Here is an 18,085-nt window from a genome sequence, read left to right as displayed (position 1 = left end):
TACTAGCTTCTCAAAGATAAAGCATAGACTGTTGATTTTAGATAGTATTTTTTTAATATACAGATTATCCAGATAACTAGATACTTCACATGTATCTTTTGACTACTAGTTTCTAATTTAATTCCGTCATGGTCAAAGAACATGCTCACTATGATTTTAATATGTATAAACTTATCAGAACTTGTTTTATGGTCCAATATATAGACTATTTTAATGATTACTCTATAGTTAGTTAAAAATGTATATTCTTTTGTTGTTGGGTGTAGTGTTCTTTAGTAAGAAAAGACATAGAACACAGTCAACAGCTCAACTTGGTTAATAGGACCTCTATGTTCTTACAGATTTGCTACTTAATCCATCAATTACTGAGCTGAATTAAATCTACTACAATTGTGGGTTTTTCCATTTCTCTTTTAATTCTATCAACTTCTGCTTCCTGTATTTTGGAAATGCTGTTATTAGGTGCATACACATTGAGGAATTTTATCTTCCTGATGAATTTAATCCCCTCCCCTTTTTTCATACTGAATTTTTCTCCTAGGGGACATATTTTCACGTTCTTCCCTTGTCTAGTAATTTTTGACTAGAAGTTTACCATTATGAATGTCATGTTTTTACTAATTTGAATTTTGTTGTCTTTTAATTAATGTTAAAGTTGCTTGGCAAGCAATTTAGTTACCTGGGGATCAGCTTGATCACATCAAGGCCTACTTTTAAGCTTTGTTAGGGTAGAGCTAAAGTAGCTTTTATTCTAATGCTTATTTAGCCTAACTACTAAGACAGAACATTTTTTGGTTCTCTATTGAATGCCCCAGGGTTTTCATGTTTTCTTCACTCTGGTTAGTAGGAGATCAAATATCTCTTAGCCGTATGTGAGCTGTGGGACTCGTTGAGTTCACAGCTCCCAGCTTTTGTTCTTTGCCCAGTCTCATGCAGTTTCATCTTAACATAGGTTCAGATTATTATTCTGCCAAATAATCAAGGGAATCCCTATGCAGATTTTTGGATTTCCTTCTCTGCATATCTTCCTCCTCTTTGGTGTTCTGCCCCACAAACTGCAGCCACCTCAGCCTCCCCGTGTTCTTATTTCTGGATCATCAACTCAATGTGATCTTCCAGTGATGTCCAGATTTCTCCTCCTGGTACTATGGTCCAGAGATTGCCCCCAGGGAGTAAGCTGCAACAATCGAAAGGTAGACCTTACTGGCTTCCTTTCTTTCAGTGGCTGAAAAGAAGTGGCTCCAAACATCTATTTCATACATTTTATCCAGTTACCCATTTGTTTACAGCAGGCTGGCAGGCCCATACTGGTGACCTCGTCATGAGTAGAAGCAGTCTATTGTCTCATTCTTTTTTTTTTAATTTTATTTTTTATTGAAGTGTAGTTGACTTACAATGTTATTTTCAGGTGTACAGCAAAGCAATTCAGTTATACATATACATACTATTGCCTCATTCTTAAATATCAATGAATAACCTAGAATCAACAGACATTTGAGGGCCACACAACATATACTTAAAATTTCAGAATATAATATGAATGCTACAATTTTGAATAAATAAATATATATATATATATGAAGTGATATTAATTTGTTAGGGCTGCTGAAATAAACTATCATAAACTGGGGACTTAAAACAACAGAAATTTTATTGTCTCACAGTTCTGGAAGCTAGAAATCTAAGATCAAGGTGCCAGCAAGGTTGGTTCCTTCTGAGGCTGTGAGGGAGAATCTCTTCCACGCCTCTCCCCTTGCTTCTGGTGGTTTGCTGGCAGTCTTTGGCCTTCCTTGGCTTCTGCTGCATCCCAGTCTTTGTCTTTACCTTGAAATGGCATTCTCCCAGTCTATATGTCTGTCTCCAAATTTCCCCCTTTTTCAGGACATCAGTCATATTGGATTAGGGACCCACCCTACTTCAGTATGATCTCATCTTAAGTAATTACATCTGTAATCATCCTATTTCCAAATAAGGTCTCATTCTGAGGTACTAGGGATTAAGACTTCAACATATGAATTTTGGTCAGGGAGTCGGGGGAGGGGGTACACAGTTCAGCCCATAACAATAATTAAAGTGCTGTGAACAAAAATCTGTGAGCTGGAAAGGGAACAGAAGAGATAGAGGAAAAAGTGGGGGAGAAAACTAATATCCTGGTATCACAAAATAGGAAGGTAGCTGTGAGATACTGACAAAAGTCTCTAAAACAGGAAATAGGAGTTTTGATATATTATTTTAAAGTTATAAAGGTAACCAATAGCACGATTAGCAAACTGAGATGTTTATAGAAGCAAAACAAGCGACAGAAAAGAGAAACACAGCTCAGGTTTGGTGCTTGTGTGTACCTCATAGCAGTGAAGAGAATTTTGGCACACAGAGCTTGCCCCATCCGGAGAGCATAGCCACTTAGCCAGCTTTGGTCGATTCTTGGGGTAGGAGCCATATTTGCCATATATTGGGTGAGTGTGCCCCCAAAATTCATGTCCACTTGGAACCTCAGAAAGAGATCTTATTTGGAAAAAGTGTCTTTGCAGATATGATTAGCAAGGGGAAGTTATACTGGATTAGGGTGGGCCTTGAATCCAGTGGCTGCTGCCCTTCGAAGAGGGGAGAGATTTGGACTAAGAGACACGGACACACAGAGGGATGAAGACAGAGGAAGGAATTGGAGTGATACAGATACAAACCAAGGAACCACCAGAAGCTCAGAAAAGGCAATGAAGCGTTCTCTCCTAGAGCTTTCAGAGAGAGCCTGCTAACACCCTGATTCCAGACTCCTAGTCTCCAAATAAGTGGGAGTTGCATTATGTCTTATGCTTCCCAGTTTGCAGCCCTAGGAAACTAAAATGCACCCCGGTCTGACTTTTTTTGAGGCTAAATTAAACATTTGGAATTTTTAGATGTTAAATCTTACAATTTTTCAATTTTTTTGTTGTGGTTGTTTTGTTTTTGTTTCCTGACTCACTGCTGTTCAAACAAAACACATCTATCATCAGGTCTCGCCTCCAGGCCATCCATTTGCAACCTTTGCAATAGAGAACCTAAAGGCAATGTAGGGTTATGACTAACAGAAATGAGAAGTGGGGGTAAGTGAACTGAGATAAGGTGCAAAGGTGCTAAATACTCTTCTGTCATAGCAGGAAGTAAAAAAGGAAAAGTCTCAAGCTGATTAATGAAGTAAGAAAATGATTCAAAGTGGTTGCCTCTGGAAAATGGTACAGGGGTGGGGCAGGTGACTTTCACTTTCTGTTATAAGTTCTTTCACATTCTTTGGATTTGAACAGTAGGTAGGCATTACTATTAGGCTTCTGGTTGCTCTAGAAGTGAGGAATTAAATGTTTCTCCCAAAAATAGTAGAAGAGGCCAATAGCTGAGAAAAGTTTGAAGGAGTAGCAAAAGGGACATCCTGTCTCTGGACAAAAATAGGTCTTAGTGCCTTTGAAAGAACAGACAGAACGTTCTTTCCACACTTTTATGTTGCCCAGAATTCATTTTTGTGGAAATCATGATAGTCCTTAATCCTAAGTAGGCTTCAAACCATAGAAATGAAACTATTGAGTAATGTAGTGCTATGTTTTACAATGTTGAGAAACTAAAAAATTAAGAATAGATTCTGGAAAGAACTAAAAAGAAAGAGCTTCCTTTTTTAAATTGCCTATCAAAAAACCCTGAAAGGGCCACTTGTGTTTCCTGGAGGATTTTGTGCCCTTCAAAGAGGGAGACTGTATCCTTAGTTATACAATTGTTCATAACATTTGACATGACCAATGATTTTAACTGATGAATTAAACCACAGAGAGTGTACAAAGGAAAAATCATCTCTAGGTAGAACTATATCCAGCTTATCCTGAAATGCTTGTTTCTATAAAAACCTACCAACACATTAGCAGTACATATTTACATGAAGTTTGCAAAATGAATTTATGTATTAAGGTAGTTGCTTAAGATGACTGGCCTAAGAGCAACATTAAGAAACTAAAATTGGATTAAACTTGAGAAACAGATTTATCAGATGTCACTTTCTTCCCTCTAAGACATTGATATTGGCCAATAGCTGGACTATCTCTCTCAGTCTGTTCTCCACACCTATCCTGAGGGATCTTTACTCAAAGGCAGTCTGTTCAAGGCCTTCCCCTAACCTAAATCCTTTAATGGATCTCCATTGCCTCCATGACAGATTGATAGTTTTTCTTGATCTAATCTCTGCTCACCTTTCTGGCCTCACCTCTCAGCATCCCAGTCAGTCCAAATGTGCTGCTTGCTGTTCCTTGAACCAGAGCCCCTGGGCATGTTTCTTTCCTTTCTCAATCCTCTTTCCCATGGCTAACTCCTACAGATCCACAGAAGTTCAACTTAAGCCTCCCCTCCTCCAAGAAGGGAACTTCTTCACCATCCAGAGCAGGGTTGTATATATTCACAGCATCTTATTGGATAATTCATCAGAGCTTGGCATCTTCACTCATTCTCTTCTGACCCTAATTTCCCTAGTGGACTTGTAATCTTATGACTATAAAGTTGCTTTTGTGTGTGTGTGTATATATATGTATTTTTTTTAATTGAAGTACAGTCAGTTTACAATGTTGTGTCAATCTCTGGTGTACAGCATAATGCTTCAGTCATACATGAACATACATATATTCGTATTTTCATGTTCTTTTTCACCATAAGTTACTAGAAGATATTGAATATAGTACCCTGTGCTATGCAGTGTAAGCTTGTTGTTTATCTATTTTAAATGTAGTAGTTAGTATTTGCACATAAAGTTGGTTTTAATGAGAAAGTTTCTCCTTTTGTTTCTAAATAATGACGTTAGTTCTCAGCTCATTTATAAAACAGACAAATCCCAAGCCAGGTGAATAATCAAGCCCCTGCCTGTTCTCCCCAACCTCACCCTTAAATCTCTTTACATTCAATTGCCCTGTTCCTACTCCCTACAAGTGGTGTCCTAGGTAAACACCAAATTATACAAAATCAAAGAGCAAAAAAGAACAAACAAAATTTCTACTTCAGAAAAAGTATTGTTTTCTCATAGAATAATGCACTTATAATCAACTCTTCTTACTTTCCTCTTGAATCACTTGAATGTAAGTTTCCTGAAAGTTTGAATTATATTCCCATTGCTTAGCATATTGCATAAAATAACAGGCAATCACTAAATATATATCACTGATGATTTTTTAAAAAGTTGATTTCCATTCATCTCTGGACTTACTAGCAGAAACTTACCACATGAGGGGTTTTTTGGCACGAAATTTTAATTGAGAATGACATGATTCATGCCAGTTAAATAGTTTGCCTCATCTTATTAAAAAATTATAAAACAGTTGATAAGAATCTATACATTCTGCTCCAGATGAAACCAGAAATGCTGCAGGGTTTTTTTTTGTTTTGTTTTGTTTTTTTTGGCTGATAATTTTGTGTATTTTCTCTGACAAATCTAGATGTTTAAAGGCCTTTGATTTAAACAAAATTCTTCAAAATCAAAAGAAAATTCAAACAGCCCACATTTCAGAAAAGGTAGAGTTGGCCTGTATCTGAAAAAATATTTAGTTCACATAACACTGACTTTCTTCTAATGTGCTTTCCAAAATATGGACTATTTCCTGGTCCTTTCTCTTTTTCTTCTGATACTCACATCAGATTCAAAACAGAAATTTTAAGTATCATCAGTAAACAGTGACTTTTGCATGTTTTTTCCTTTAAATATGGGTTTTATTTTTTAAATTTTTTATTTTTAATTTTTTTGCAGGGGAGGTAATTAGGTTTATCTATTTATTTACTACTTTTGGTAGAAGTACCAGGGATTGAATCCGGGACCTCATGCATGCTAGGCATGCAGCCTAGCACTGAGCTATACCCTCCCCAAAAAGGTTTTATTTTTCTTAATTTTTTATATATATATATATATATATTTTTATTGAAGTGTAGTCAGTTTACAATGTTGTGCCAATTTCTGGTTTGCACTTTTTTAATCCAATAATCCTATGCATAGCTATAGTCCACTAAGCATCCTGCTGAAGATATTCACAGATAATAATTCATTAACTTCCCAGAACACCATGGTGAGACAGGTATCACTATCATCCCCATTAAACAAATGTTGAAATATAAGGTGGAAGAAAGTATACAATTTCCTCAATATCATATGACTGTCAAGGAGCAGACCCTTAAGTGGTATTTATAAATGTCGGAGAAATGAAAGGGGATAAAATGAGAATTCGTTTAAAGGAGACATAATAGTTTTGAAACATTTTTTCCACAGTGGTCTGTGAAATGACAGCTGGTTAATGCCTTACCAGATAATGTGACAACAAAGCATACATATTTTTATTCCCTGGCCATTAAAAGCAAAAGTAAACAAATAATTACTTCAGAAAGCTCAGAGAAAATTTTCTTTTTAATCAAGCCTTTTTACTATCAGCATTGATGACAAAGATTGTCATCAATGGTATCCATGGAAGACATGACTCTGGGCACAAGAACACAAAAAGTGTAAAGCAGATGTGTTTCTTCTCTGACAGCACAATTGCCATTTCTTCTGGCGAAAAGTTTCTTTGAAATTCCACCATCCCAGAGTATAACATATTTGAGACTCTTTTTCCTTAACCGCCAAAAATGGCCTAGGAGATAGTTCATGTGTTTCTATCAGGAGCCCACTCCTTTGCTTCCCAGGAAAGGAGCCCATATTGGTTACTGCTGTGTCTTTTGGCCCTGCCACCACCTTCTGGTTTCGGGCTGGGGAAGTAAGTTTGGAGACTCAGAATCCTTGTTTGCCTCCCTCTTGATGAGGAGGCCCTGGGTATCCAGGATGCCTGACTCAGTCTAGCATTTGGGTGACCTTCTCATCCCTTCCAGCACTTGCTTCTCAAGGTAATAACAACAGTTAATAGGTGCCAGTTTCTGTTTCTGTGACATCCATACAGTTTACAGGAAAAGTCTTCAGTTATGAAATGACCCATCTCTCCTGTGTGCGCCTGGGATCCGCCAGGCTACTTTAAGAGCTCTGTCCACCTCCGGTAATTAACCTCACTCCTGAAAGTTTGAAGGCTAGAAAGTAATAACCCTATTTTTAAGGGAGCCTTGATTTCTCTCTGTATTTACATAAAGTGCAAAAAAAATTAACGGCTCACATCTCATTTCCATTATTGAGTTGTACTCATACAGACCAGAGGGTCTGCTGGATCGATCCCTCCATCTCGCGTTCTTTTCCTTGGGAACTCAGATCTGAAAGAGGGCTGCTGTCAGTGGGAGCTGTGTGACTTGGGCTCTAACAGTCTGACAGGCAGCTGGATCCAAGGGATTAGAAATCGTGGTAGCTGAGCCTGCTCCTTGGCGGGAGGAAACCCGAAGGTAGGCGACCAGCCAGAGCACAGGTGGTCTCACTTACAGCAGCTCTCCTGCTGCTCTCACGTCCCCTGAAAATTGTTGGGAAGGATGGGCCTTATATTTTGTGCTTCAACAGATCACTGTGATTCAAGAGAAATAAATTCATTCAAAACAAACATTTTTTTTTGGAGTGCTTCTAAAACTATGCATGTAAACTGCTTTCCAAGTACATTTTACTTTGTAAAATCAAGACTGTTGGGCATGCATTTTACTCTTTGTGATATCTGCACCCATGTATAACTTTTTTTTTAAATTTTTTAAAGTCTTATTTTCTTCAGCCTTCCCTTAACTTCATTTTTTAAATTAAAGTATAATCAGTTTACAGTGTTGTGTCAATTTCTGGTGTACAGCATAGTGTTTCAGTCATACATATACATACACATATTCCTTTTCATATTCTTTTTCATTGTAGGTTACTACAAGATATTGAATATAAGTCCCCGTGCTATACAGAAGAAACTTACTGTTTATCTGCTGTACATATAGTAGTTAGTATTTGCAAATCTCAAACTCCCAATTTATCCCTTCCCCACCCCCTTTCCCACCAGCAACTGTAAGTTTCTTTACTATGTCTGTGAGTCTATTTCTGTTTTGTAGATAAGTTCATCAGTGTCTTCTTTTTCCTTTTTTTCAGATTCCACATATGAGTGATACCATATACTATTTTTCTTTCTCTTTCCAGCTTACTTCACCCAGAATGACGATCTCCAGATCTATCCATATTGCTGCAAATGGCATTATTCTATGCTTTTTTATGGCTGAATAGCATTCCACTGCACAAATATATGACAGCTTCTTCATCCAGTCATCTGTCCATGGACATCAAGGTTGTTTCCATGTCTTGGCTATTGTATATAATGCTGCTGTGAACATTGGGGTGTGTGCATCTCTTCGAATTCAAGTTCCCTCCAGATGTATGTCCAGGAGTGGGACTGCTGGATCATGTGGTAAGTCAATTTTTAGTTTTTTGAGGAATCTCCATACTGTTTTCCATAATGGCTGCACCAAACTGCATTCCCACCAGCAGTGTAGGAGAGTTTCCTTTTCTCCACACCCTCTCTAGCATTTATCATTTGTGGACTTTTGAATGATTGACATTCTGACTGGTGTGAGGTGATACCTCACTGTAGTTTTGATTTGTGCTTCTCTGATAATTAGCAATATTGAGCATTTTTTCATATGCCTATTGGCCATTTGTATGTCTTCATTGGAGAATTGCTTGTTTAGGTCTTCTGGATTGGGTTCTTTGTTTTTTTGTTATTAAGTTGTATGAGGTGTTTATATAGTCTGGGGATTAAACCTTTGTCAGTCGCATCATTTGCAAATATTTTCTCTCATTCTGTAGGTTGTCTTTTTGTTTTGCTTATGGTTTCCTTTGCTGTGCAAAAGCTTATACGTTTAATTAGATCCCATTTGTTTATTTTTGCTTGTATTTCCACAGCCTGGGTAGACTGCCCTAGGAGAGCATTGCTAAGATTTATGTCAGGAAATGTTTTGCCTATGTTTTCTTCTAGGAGGTTTGTAGTGCCTTGTCTTATATTTAAGTCTTTAAGCCATTTTGAGTTTATTTTCGTGCATGGTGTGAGGGAGTGTTCTAACTTCACTGATTTACATGTGGCTGTCCAGTTTTCTCAATACCACTTGCTAAAGAGACTGAGTTTTCTCCATTGTATATTCTTGCCTCCTTTGTTGAAGATTAATTGACCATAAATCTATGGGTTACTTCTGGGCTCTCTAGTCTGTTCCACTGATCCATATGTCTGGTTTTTTTGCACCCATGTATAACTTCTAACTCACTTTCATGCTTGACTCTTTCTCTGTCTTGGAGTTTTGAAATTCAGTCCTCTTATGAAATCTCAAGGGGAAGTGTGATAGGGTAGAAAGAGTAAGAGGTTGCGTCAGTGGAACTCTGGCTCTACCCTTTTTATAAGTAATTTCATTTACTCTCTCTTAGCCTCAGTTTCCACATCTGTGAAACGGCAAGCGTGATAGCTGCTTCCCTTACTGTTACAAAGCTGTTGAAATAATACTGGGTCATGTGTATGAATAATATGAGCCAGCATACGAGGTAAGCCCTGTTAGCCATTGTGCAGAAGAGGGACCAAAGGCTTGAAGTGCTTAGTTGACATGCCCAAGGTCACTCACAACATACCAGACTGAGTTCATGCACCACTCCAGACTCACTTGGCTCCCCCTGACCCTACCTCCTGACCTCTTGCTCAGTGGAGCTCCCCTCATCTCCTAACACCCCAGCCTGACTCAGACTCCCCCAGGGTGAGGGCCTGGCATTGGCCTGATCCCCCTTTGCCCCCTCATAAAGCAGCAGCTTCAGCACCCAAGTCCAAAGTGACAGAGATTGGCCCCTCCCACAACACAATATTAGATGAAGCACCGCTTTCCCAGCACAACCCAGAGGTGTGGAGTAATTAACACCCTGTGGGGCGTGCTTGGAGATGGGAAGAAGCTGACAGATGGGCGCATCTTCCTTCCTCCCCATGATGAGCTGTTGCCACGCACCACAGTGCCACACGGCACCTCCAGAGATGTCCTGCCTGTCGAAGCAACCGGCGTGTTTTCTTGTGATGCTGTGACCTACTCAGTAACTCACACATTGTATTCACTCTGCTCCTTTCTTTTTCCATCACCCTTTGCTGCTCTAAGATTGCACCTCCCCATAAAGCAGCTGACGTGACCACACTCCAGACCTGTACTGTCCAACTCAGTAGCCACTAGCCCCTTGTAGCTACTTAAATGAAAATTAACTCATTAAAATGAAATCAAATTGAAAATTTGTTTTCTCAGTCACACTAGCCGCGTGTGTCGTGCTCAATAGCCACATGTGGTGAGCAGCTGCAGCGCTGGACGGCACAGACACAGAGCACGGCCGTCATCACAGGAAGTTCCTCTGGACAATTTAGCTGCTCTAAATCTTAGCATAACCAATTATTATGGCATTATTATATAGCCGCAGAATGTCTATTTCAAGCAGTTCCCATCTCTGACAGGCACCTTCTGTCTTTCCGACTTGCTCTTGTATCCCTACTTAAATATTCTGTTAAGTACTCTGTAATCTCCATTTGACCTGCATCTTTCTTGCTGTTGTCCCTGCTTCCCAGGTTCTTCTCATCACTCCCCCTGCCCAGCTTAAATGTTACCATCTTTCACTTTATTCTTTTTTTGTTGTTGTTCTTGTTTTTTTTTTTTTAGGGGAGTCATTAGGTCTATTTATTTATTTATTAGTTTTTTTTTTAATGGAAGCATTGGGAATTGAACCCAGGACCTCATGCATGCTAAGCATGTGCTCTCCCATTTTAGCTATATTCTCCCCCCTTCACTTTATTCTTAATTCCCTTGCTTCTCCCTTTAATATACTCACCCGATGTGCAGGACATCTTGTATTAGCCTCTCTAGATCCACCCTCTCCACCTTCTCCTCCCTGCTCTTTGACTTGGGAGGGTGATGTATAAGATCTACCACCATGTGAAACCCTTGTTCTCTGGATTTCATTTGAGTCCAGCCCATGGCAAACCAAGAAGTAGATCAGAGAGAGGGAGGAGAAGGGGGTTAGGGTGTTCATTCCTCCAAGTCCCTCTCTAAGCAGTCAGCTGCATCCCTTGTTGGAAGGACTCAGCTCCTAAAAGGCCTTCAACTATTCTCTATTGGGAAAAAAAAAAAAAAAAAAAAAAAAAGCAAACTCTTGGATAATTAGGCCCTGACAGATACCTGTGACCCAAAGTGCCCATCATGAACTCAGTGGAGTCTGTTCTACCAAAACATCAAAATTGGGACATGCTCAGCAGATCTCTTATAAAATGGAAATGGCGTGCCCAGTCTCGTAAGCCCGTCTGGAAGGCACAAGGGAACCGCACGCTGCTGCTCCTTCTGTTTGTCGCCTCTTTCTCAATCCGCGTCGGTGCCGCATGAGGAATTCCATACGGCCAGCTAAGAGAAATGGAAGAATCATAGGCTCGACTTACTGGTAGATCTAGTCGGGAGTACGTAACTGCTACACTAGTGCTCCATCAGAAAGTGACCCAGAAAGACGGTGGTGAGTCCCTGTGGGCAGAACTCTGGATGTTGTATCTGGTTGTCCACTTCCTGTGGAAGAGGAGGTAGCCTGAGGTGCAGGACTGTAACGATGATGAGCCATGGACAGGGACTCAGTTGGTCAGGGACTTGGTGGTAAGATCTCAGTGCCTCTGCCAGCTCCACCAGTTTTATACTCTTGGAATACCTTACACACAACGTGGCCTTAGAGTCGGGGATGCATCTTATGGCAAAAGAAGTGGAGCAGTGCACTCATTGTCGGTGAGCGTCACTGATCTAGCCACGTGCTCCATTACAAACCAACTAGTTAGTCTGATAGAACAGTGGAATGGCTTGCTGAAGGCTTAGTCCCAACACCAGCTGGGAGATGCCAGCCTGTCTGTGAGACTGGGCTGCTGATTTATAAATTGAGGTATGCTTTTAGCCAGTGATCAATTTATGGTGTCTTCATTCTCCTAGCCAGAATGCATGGAAACCAAGGGCTGGAGATGGGAGTGGTGCCTCTCAGTATTTCACTGTACACTTGAAGAATTTTTGCTTTTCATCCCTGTGACCTTGGCCTCTCTTTAGAGATCCTAGTGCCCAAGGGAGGAGTGCAGAGAATGAGGCTACTGTGCATAATTATGGTACATAATTTTTTTTAGTAAGTTGCACACTTCATGATCCTTTACCCCTAAATTCTTCAGTGGGTATTTCCTAAGCATAAGAATATTTGCAGGTTCTTTTGTATAGCACAGGGAACTATGTTCGATATCTTGTAATAACCTTTAATGGAAAAAAATATGAAAACGAGTATATGTTTGTATATGCATGACTGGGACATTGTGCTGTACACCAGAGATAGACACTTGTAATTGACTGTACTTCAATTAAAAAAAGAATATTTGCTTATATTTCCATAGTATAGTTATCAGCTTCAGTAAATTTAATGTAGGTACTTTTACCTTATCTATTGTCTGTATTCCAATTTTATTAATTGATCCAATAATGCTCTTTATAGCATTTTTTCCCTCAAATACAGACTCTAGACTAGGGTCACATGTTGTATTAATTGTCATATAGCTTTAATATCCTTTTATCTGGAACACTATCATTAGCCTTTCTTTGTCTTTTATGATATTGTCATTTTTGGAGACTCCATCTTTTTTTTTTCTTTTACAGTCCCTTTTAATTTTTTTTTATTTTATTTTTTATTGAAGTTTAGTTGATGCACAATGTTAGTTTCAGGTGTATAGCAAAGTGGTTCAGTTTTTATATATACACACACACACACACACACACACACTCAACACAGATTCTTTTCCGTTATAACTTGTTACAAGATACAGTCCCTTTTTTAAAAGAACATTGTTTTAGTGTGAAACAACAGTAACACTGAATACTCATATTTAGTTTATAAAAAGTGGAAGTCATTCAAGGCCACTTTGGTAATCATTTTTATTTCTCAGAGCGGAGAAGTAACAAATAGTTTACTCAGATGCCTTCTGTACAACAGAGTTGTTTCCTTGACTTACACTTGGAACAGATAGCGATGCTTTACTGATCTGATTACAAAGGACTTTACATAATAATTACTTTAACAAGTACTTTTTCAGGTTCCTTTTCATAACATAGTCACTTTTTAATAAAACTATATCTATAGTTGTTTTTTTTTTTTAATATTGTGATAGAGCCTGAAAGGGCTTATCCATACCGGGTTCTCCTCTCCTTCCCAGGCATGAGAGGAGACTATATTTCCTAGCTCTCTTGCCATTTGGCAAGATGTGTGTCTAGTTCTTGCCAGTGAAATGTGAGTGTAAGTGATGTGTGTCACTTCTGGATGGAGATATTTAATAGCTACTGTACGCTCTTCTCTGCCATGGTGACCTTGGAAGCCCCAGATTGAAAGGGCAGAATTTCTATACAGAATGAAGCTGGATTCTTGAATCACCAGATGGAGGAGAGTTTTGGCTCATCTGAATCAAATTTTGTGCTGGGGAGGCAGGGTTCAAACTCCAGTACCTCTATTAAAAGAAAAAACAAAACAAAAATCTAATTACCTTCCCCCACAAAAAATAAATAAAACATAAACATTTTTAAAAAATTTGTACTGGTGAAAAAGAAACTTTTTTTTAATGTGTGCTAAGTCACTGAGATTTGGGGTATGCTACTGTGTCATATCCTATCCAGCTGATTCCTGAAATGTCCTTTTCAAGTCATATTACCCTCATATCAGATGCTTAATAAAAAGTTGATCCTCCACCAGCAAACAAAATATACAAACATAACTTAGGGGGATAAGGAAAGTAATAAATGCTTAAGTGCAAGATACCTTCCCCATTTTGGAGATGTATCATGTGGATGTTTTAAGTTGCAGATGCTGGAAAGCCTAAATCAAATTGGCTTAAAAATAAGAAATTGTGTTATCTTGCCTAACTAAGCCTCAGCTAAGGCAAGGAGTGCTTCAGTATTGGTCAGTTCTGCAGTTCAGTGTGCCATCGAGGGCCTGATTTCTTCTCATCTCTCTCCTCTGAAATCCTCAGTGTTGGCTTCATCCTCAAGCTCTTGATGAAATACAGCAGCAATTCTAGTGTCCACATCCCCACCGGGAAATGTCATGAGAATAAGGGTGCCTTCTCCTATCACTTCTCATTTCCTCTCTTAGGAATGGGGGAAGTTTTCATAGAAGCCTCCTGAGAGACTTCCCTGCCTGTCCCCCTGGTCAGAATTCAATCACGGGATCATTCATAACTGATGATTGACAAGGAGCCGTGGGCACATCCATGGAAGAATCAGACTCACTCGTAGAACTCGGAGTATTGTGACTGTAGGGAGGATGGGTATTCTTGTAAACAAAATCTGGCTGCAGTTAGGAGGGAAAACAGTGGCTGAAAGCCAGATGGAAGCCGACAGCGTGGCCCACAATAGGGAGTGATGGAAAGAGGCTCACTCGTGGCCCCGCTAGGATGCGCTTTGTCAATAATTAAGAGCCATGTGTGGAACAGATACAAAGAAAACAAATACTTAAATATCACATGATATCACTAAAAAACACGAGGCAAATGAACTTATTTACAAAACAGAAAGAGACTCACAGACATAGAAAACAAACTTACGGTTACCAAAAGGGAAAGAAGAGGAAAGGGATAAATTAGGAGTTTGGGATGAGCAGGTTCAAACTACTGTATACAAAATAGATAACAAGTGCCTACTGTACAGCACAGGGAACTGTATTCAATAACTTGTAATAACCTGTAGAGAAAAATAATATGGTCATATATATGTATGACAGAATCACTATGCTGTACACCAGAAACTAACACAACGTTGTAAATCGACTATGCTTCAATTTAAAAAAAATTAGAAAAGAGAAAACAAATACTTCAAGAATTCCTGAGCTTTGCCCAGTGGCAGTATCATAGCCAATGAGGTTTATCCGAGGCGCGATTATTGCTAATTGAAAACTTAAAGAATTCCTGGTCTTGTCACTTCCCCCTTTATGGTGCTGAGTTTAAAATCATCCAAAGCTTAAGTAATTAATTAGGTTATTCATAGACTAAGAGAGGGATTAGGAAGTTGAGGATTATATGTAGTTATTTTAGGAATAAGAGTGGGAATTGAAGAACTATATCAGGTAGTGTGTTTTGGTTCCAAATTTAAGTATAGAAACATGACTTAAACTGGCTTAACAAGAAGGAAATTTATTACCTAAGGTAGCAATTAACAATTAACCCTGATTCTGTAGCAAAACTTGGGATTGGTTGATTTAGCTGTTCAATGACACCTTCCTTACAGGTTTTTTTCCGTCTTTCTGCCATCCTTGAAATTGGCTTCATTTTCAGGCTGGCAGCAAGATGCCTTCAGCATTTCTATACATCACATTCTGAGTGACAATGTCCAGATGATAAAAGGAGGAGGCATCTCTTCTAATGGCTTTTCTTTAGGATGGAGGAAAATTTTCCAGAGGTGTCTTCCATCCAGCAGGATTCTCCTCCCACCTCAGTGACCAGGTTTTGGTCACAAACCCATTTACGAACCAAACACTAGCAAGGCATATAGAATTTCCATCATTGCCTTATGTGAATTATCTGGAGTCAAATGGATATTTGAGACTCAAATTTTAGGTAAGAAGCCGAAGCCAAAGTGAGGTATGTAATATGTGTAGAAGAAAGAGGAGTAAAATCAACCAACAGTGAAGACTAAGTTTCCTGAGAGTCTGGTAATATGGGAAGAGTGGAGCTTGTCCCTGCGCTCTCTCCATTCTGCAAAGAACTCCTGATCATAACCCTCCAGGAAATCAGGGAAAGAGCACAATTTCTCGCAGCTGTGTCACTAGCAAAGTCACCTGGAGTGAGGCTGTCATTCACTCATTCAACATTTATTGAGCACTGGGATAAATCCTGAGGATGTAAATGAATGATTCGTGGTCCTTTTCCTCAAGAAGCACACAGTCTAGTGGGGAAGTCATAATAAACTATTCCAAAAGCTATAAAAGAGGATGTGAACTAAGTCCCATGGCAGAGATGAAGAGGTGAGGGTGGAAGGATTCACGGGGAAGAATCGCAGGTGTCGGAGCTAAGTACTAAAGATGAGTAAGAAATGGTCACAAATAAACAGACAGAGAAGAGCCTTCTAGAGAAAGGGAACAGCAGGTAGGGAGACCCTGAGGCACAAGAGGACACAGCAGAATAGAGAGGCACATGAAGATCATTGGATAGAACACATTCCATCTAAAAGAGGGCAGCAACTACTCAGCCAAGGCTGTTGTGTGTAGCTATAGACCTAGTGGTGCCAGACTTCCCAGTTTAAAAAAAAAGCCCCCAAATACTTTTCATGGAATCTCCCAGTATTTATATGTTGGCCACTAATTCAGAAGTAAAACCAACATCAGCAGCAAGACTGTGCCGGCTAAGTAAACATACCTCCCTGCTTAATTCTGATGGTATTCAACAGTTGGGAACCTTGGGATGTGAAAAGCTCAAGGACTCCTTCCAGCTCTAACAATCTGTGATTTCATGATATCCCAATAGTGTTTGCGCTACACTGTCACTGGTCATTCATGGTAAATCATTCACACAGATGAAAATCTTTGGTGCCGCTTTAACAAGCCTAACTAGAAGTTTCCAGGGTTAGCATTCACCCATTGATATTTACATTTATTAATTCAGTCATTCAGCAAGCACTTGTGTAGTGCCAGTGATATCCAAAGCATTGTTAAACTGAGATAGATTTTAAAAAAGAAATGAACCCCGGGGATGAAGAGAAGAGGCTGAGACTTCTTAGAAAAATTGGATTAGTTGGTGTGAGAGTTTGAAAGCAAGGCGTTGTAAAGCGAGTAATGCCTTACTTGGGATAAGTCACCAGAGGGCGCCGGAGCATCCTTTTCCAAGAGAAGTTTCCGTTCAACAAAAAACCCACTAGGCGTCAATTAAACAAAAACACTTGCCCAAAGCTACAGGTTCCACCGAAGTAACCCCAAAGGCAGAAGAGAGTGGACAAGTGGTTCCTGGAAAAGTCTTCTGCGGCATGCGATTTCACTGACGTCATCACTTTTATGTTAAAAACTGACTTGACTTCCCACGGAATCTCCTGATACATTCTAGTTTGCTTTAACATAGCCCACAACCTTTTACATTTCTTACGTCCTGTGCGAAGATGCTCTGGAGGGCGCCGTGCTGGTCTTTGGCACACGGCGGCGCCGACCCGCGCGTCCTTGGATTCCTGCGGCCGGAAATCACCCGAACCCCAACCCGTTCGCCTACGATGGACACCTCCTAACGTGCCCTGATTCTGAGCTTGGAACCCTGGGCTGTCAGGGCTGATGGCCTCAGAGAGCCCCTATTCCACTGTCTTCCTTTTACACAGGGGAAACTGAGGCTCGGAGGTGCACAGGGACCGGTTTAGAGTTACAAATCAGATTGGTCTTTTGGCCAAGGTGAAACTCTTGTTTTTCTAACCTGTGAACGGACACTGGAGCCCCCAACAGGAATGGGGCTGGGTCCGCTGATGGTTTAGAGCCTAAACAAGAATAAGAAAGGCACTGAGACCCAGGAAGGCAGCCTCGTACAGTGCAGGGTACGGGGTGGGGGGGAGGTGGGGTTGCGGGGGGAGGCGGGCGGGCAGGCAGGAGGCTCTGAACAAAATCGCGTGTGGTGCTGCCACCCTCTGATCAACTAGGAAATTAAACCAAAACTGCCATAAAGCTAGCTTTTCCATTAAAACGGTATTTTGTAAAACAGCTGCCATTTGCTGTATTTCTATCTTTTGGCCTAATGCATTTGCAAGATATTTCCAAGTTCTGTGGTCATGAGAGAAATATGAAGGGACAAACAGGAAGAGACATGAAAATTTCACAACCGATTACTGAGAAATTAAATCAGAAACTTCCATTTCTTCAAGATTCAGCCTCCGTGAGTGTGAAAGATCTGAAATATTTTATAATATGCATTTGCTGTGTAATTGCTGACTCACAAAACATATTCTGAATTAAAAGGATAGCAAATATTTGAGCATTTACTGTATGCGGTAGCCATATTTTATGTGGATAAAGACTTCATGGATACATTAAAATAGCTGTGCATTATGTGGATTAATTTATTTAATCCTCATTACCCCAAAGGTCAGTGCCATTATTACCCTCTTTTACATAAGGAGAAACTGAGGCATGGGGATATTG

The 18,085-nt window shown here is 39.8% G+C and overlaps 1 non-coding gene across 1 annotated transcript; it reads left to right on the top strand.

The window, feature by feature from the left end:
- The first annotated feature begins 14,805 nt into the window (after window positions 1-14,805).
- LOC116154146 (U4 spliceosomal RNA) lies at window positions 14,806-14,949 on the top strand. Its single transcript, XR_004138032.1, has one exon. It is a non-coding gene; the product is annotated as a U4 spliceosomal RNA (small nuclear RNA).
- Window positions 14,950-18,085: the final 3,136 nt, after the last annotated feature.

This window comes from Camelus dromedarius, chromosome 7, assembly GCF_036321535.1.
Source record: "Camelus dromedarius isolate mCamDro1 chromosome 7, mCamDro1.pat, whole genome shotgun sequence".
Classification (NCBI taxonomy): Eukaryota; Metazoa; Chordata; class Mammalia; order Artiodactyla; family Camelidae; genus Camelus; species Camelus dromedarius.
The sequence above is the reverse complement of the archived record's forward strand: the minus strand, read 5'-3'. Positions and strand labels throughout refer to the sequence as shown.